The sequence below is a fragment of the Alosa pseudoharengus genome, unplaced genomic scaffold (assembly GCF_046254945.1).
Source record: "Alosa pseudoharengus isolate Yale_2024_CS ecotype anadromous, Long Island Sound unplaced genomic scaffold, YU_APseudo_1.1 YU_APseudo_1.1_scf_14, whole genome shotgun sequence".
Taxonomy (NCBI): Eukaryota; Metazoa; Chordata; class Actinopteri; order Clupeiformes; family Clupeidae; genus Alosa; species Alosa pseudoharengus.
In genome coordinates this window covers 28,892,342-28,896,826 of record NW_027468609.1, presented here as the reverse complement: position 1 = coordinate 28,896,826, position 4,485 = coordinate 28,892,342, and positions in this window count along the sequence as shown.

Genomic DNA, 4,485 nt, shown 5'->3' with positions numbered 1-4,485 from the left:
TTTAACAGAATCCGTTGTGCCAATAAACAGAAAAGTGCTCAGTGGGAAATAAACAGTGTGGATAAGGTAACTGAATATGTGATTCATGGCCAACTATAGGAGGTAATCAAACTCTTAGATACAGATGCTTTGTCTGCACTTTCCCATTCCCTGTACCACTTTTCAGTCATCAATTTGTTCTTCCAGAGCAAGAGCAAAATACTGATTTAATTTAATGGTAAACAGAGCGACCTCCTTACGTCCCTCAACTTCCTATTTATACATTTTGGTCCACTTTGTGGCAAATACCTGGGGTATTACATGTCTTGTTACATAATATGCCCAACAGGGTGCATCATTAACAGCCAAAGAACATGATAATACACACATGGGAAAACAGCAAGGGAAAATCTAAATCCTGTCATGTACTGTGCATATACAAACTCACTATGAACAAATTGAACAATGATGCATAAAGCCAATAAGGTGACAAATGATCTTTTGCCAGAACATGGATGATAGTTATTCTAACTCTGTAAAGCAGATTTCTGTGTGGGCTCCCAGAAAATTACACTTCCTGACATTTCTTGACTTTATTCAAAAACACATTGTTGATTATATGTCATTATTCACCCTGTAAGCTCATCATTTCTACTGGTGCTTCTGCATTTAAACAGAATCCCCTGCGGTTCACTACAGAGGTCAATGTGTATGAATACAGAAAGAGTTACACACTTGTTCTGATATCCACACACACAGCAGAAATAACATAACCACTGAGAGAAACCCCCATGGTGGGTGAATTAAGACTGTTTGAATGTGAAATGTTTGACTGCTACAGCCTTTTGACCTGCAGTGGCATATCTACTCCTCAGTTGGCCTGTGAGCCGGGCCACTCACAGGCATCCAATGTGAAGTATTCACCATCCAAGATCTTAATAGCATCAAGACAAAACAAGTATCAGTCGGATGACCGAGCAGTGAATATTAATGTGTGTTGAACAAAGGAGTTCATTTTTTCCTAAGGGACTTATAAAATATAGTGTTGTAGATGAAAAGCATAGCTGCATATTATATTTTGAGCCATAAAACACTTCCACATGAAAGCACTGGCAATATGCAGCAGCCATCTCAAACTCTTTCACTCCATTTTGTCCTCTTTTTGTGAGTGTGTGTTTCTGAACCACTTAAAAAACGTACAAGTACTTTAATTTGATCACCTGAATCCTCAATATTTCATGATGCAACTCTGTCAGCCTCTCGGAGACTACCAAGGCAGCCAAATGAACAGCACATCAGGGAAGAAGTGGGACCTTTTGCTATTCCAGCACTTTTCCTCTAAAGGCTGTGGACTGCAATGGCTCCATAATAAATTAGTTGGATGTTGTTTCATCATGACTTTAGTCACTCTTCACACAAAAACTCGGCAAAACTCAGCATTTATTATTCTAACTTGTGTCTAAATCTTGGGATGCGTTGAGCAAAGGATATGTTCAAAAGCAAGGTTTTTGGTTGAAGAAAAGTATAGAATAGTAATTGACATTGTGCCACATATGACACATTGATTGGATTGACACTAGAGAGAATGAAAATAGACAATGACAATGGATCTGCTGTCTCAAGTACAGTTCCGCAGACTATAAATAATGCAATGCATTTGTAAATTTCATCAGTATGGGTATGGGAATTTCCACTTTATCACTGAGAAGCTGTAGTGGTCTCTATGTTCTTAGACTCTCTTTCTCTGCAGACTCAAATTGACATGTCCCATGGAGGACAAGACATGATTTGCATGCAGGGATGATTGATGCTCAAACACTTAGCATGGGAAATGCAGTGTGCCCCTCGATTTTTAATCTAAGCAGGCACACTGAAACCAGGCCAATTACCAGAGGTAAGTGAAAACAACCCTGAGACACCTGGGTTCGGTTGGAACGAACAGCGCAGGACACAGCATACAAAACCCACACTTGTGTCTGAGCAGCTAACAAGGAGACTCCACACTTGGGCTGACAGGTTGAGAGCTACTGGATCTTCAGATACAGTTGATCACATTTGACTTAAATCCTATTGTGTTCATTTATGATAACACAGCACAAGAAGCATTTCATTTTTGTCAGGTTCTATTAAATCTATTTATGTTTCTATTAAATCTATTTATAATCTAATCTTGCCAGTAAATTATTTCAGATCTTAAAGTGACAGAAACTAGAACTAGATCATGGATAAAGGTTCCAGGAGGAAAAGTGAGAGAATATGCAAATTAGATTAATTTCAGTTGTTTGAAGGTTATCATTTGAGAAAAAAATAAGATCTCAACATTCATTGCATGCAGAATAGAACATTTTATGCTGAAGGGAGAAAGTGACTGCTCCTGGTTGGTATGGTCTTCTGTCTTTGTTAAGAGCCCACTCCCCGCAGGGAGCACACCTGGGCAAGCAGGTCAAAACTGGAGTCAGCGCTCCGGCGCGCCCCGATCCTGATTCTCCCCCTGGGCACCACAGCGTACGGCATGAGTGTGCATGGAGAAATCCCAGTTAAAGGAACACATGCATTATGGAGAGGGGTCAACCGTCACAGGTCAGCTCTACAGACAGCGAGAGCCGACAGGGCAAGTGAAATTGAAAAGAGAGATGCAGCTCCTCTTCTCAAAACAGGAAGCAGAGTCTACCATTACAAGGTTGACAGAGGCAACAAGCTGCTAACATTGTCAGTGGACATCAATTACAAGGAGCTTGTTTTTACATTTGTGTTATGTTGTGTTAAGACACTACTTACTTTAATCGATTTAGCCAAAATTATTCTCAGAGAAAACTGATATGAAAATCTTCATTGCTGATGAAAGACAAAACTACTAGCTCACATAAAGTGACGTGGCTTAGTGTACAATGCTTGTCTTCTTAGAATGCTGATGGACTGCAACCATGCAACCGCTGACAGACTCTCTCTGAGGACATTCACACCAGGCCAGTAGAATGCTAAAAAGGACATATTTACCATTTGTGTTCCTGTCCTCAGTGTGGTGGAGTCAGGGTCTATCATTTGCCCAAAACACTTCAACATATCTGGGTTTCCGCAATCCCAACAAGAAACTGTGAGAGAAACAAAGTGTTATGAAGCAAACATGAAAATACACAGCTACAACTGAAAATAAATCTATTAATTTATTGTTGCTAGCGTTGCCTAGGAACAACTATCTGCCAGTACTGATCACATGCATGTAGAGGCCAGTTTGTTAGTGGAAGTGCAAAGAGTTTGTCATCTATTCTTTTGCATCTTGTACTCTCTGTTAAAGACACACAGATGAGCTACTGTGACCTCTCTCCCATGCAGTGTTGGGAGTAATTCATTAAAAAAGTAATGTAATTACAGTAATGCATTGCTTTTTGCTGTAATGCATTAATGTAAGGCATTACCAATACAATTTCAGTAATATTTTACTCGGTACAATTCTCAGTAACTTAAGTTATTTTGCTTTTTAATCCAAAATTGAGAAATGCTCAAATGGCACCAGAGAAGATTATCCAAGAATTAAAAAAAAGTAATCTATGCTGGTCCTGGAATTTGATTGCCTTGTCATTTATTAATATTAATTAATATTTAATATCTAGCTAAACTGGAAATAAAACAGTGCTAGTTTGGTATCTTGTTTCTACTTTTAATATCCACCACTGATTTGGATGATAGATTTTTGGATCCACTGATTTTAATGGACACTGGTGTCAGGGCCGTAGTCACCATAAACATTGAGGGGGACGTGTCCCCCCCAATATTCAAATATGACCAAAATGTCCTCCCCAATATTCGGACATAGAAAAATAAAGAAAGAATAAAGCGCTATACTAGGCCTACAGGAAACCAACACGTATCTGAAATGTAATCAAACGTAAATAACGCACAAATTAGTGACCTATGGTTCCAGAGTAGCCTACACCCCTGAGTAGTGTTAATTTTGTCGCCTATTTTTAATTTAGTCTTAGTCTTAGTCTTGTGACAAAATGTCCTTTTTAGTCTTTGTCATATTTAGTCATTCAAATATCATTTTTGTTAGTCAAGTTTTAGTCGACTAAAAGTCTCGTCATTTTAGTCTAGTTTTAGTCAAAAGAAAACTAAAGGTATCTTAGTCTTAGTCAGTTTTAGTCAACACATTTTAGTCTTTTTTTATAACAAATTATTTCTGATTACCATTTGAGTCAAATAGTGTTTCACACATCTCAATTTTCCAACAATATTGTGTGTCCACAGGGCTACTCGTCTGTTATAATTACTCATTCAGATTTTTTGTCAGTCAGTATGTTTACATGCACAGGTAAGTCAAGCTACAGTTATAGCTCGGCTGGGATTTGACCATAGACAGTAAAATATTTGACTGGACCACTGTCACTGGTGGTCCGCAAACTATCCCAAGTGGTCCGCGAGCAGACGTGGTAAAATATAATATAGTTGAGTTGTTTGCAATATTGAACCAACTTGTATGTAAAAACAGTTCTGCAACACTGTCTATGT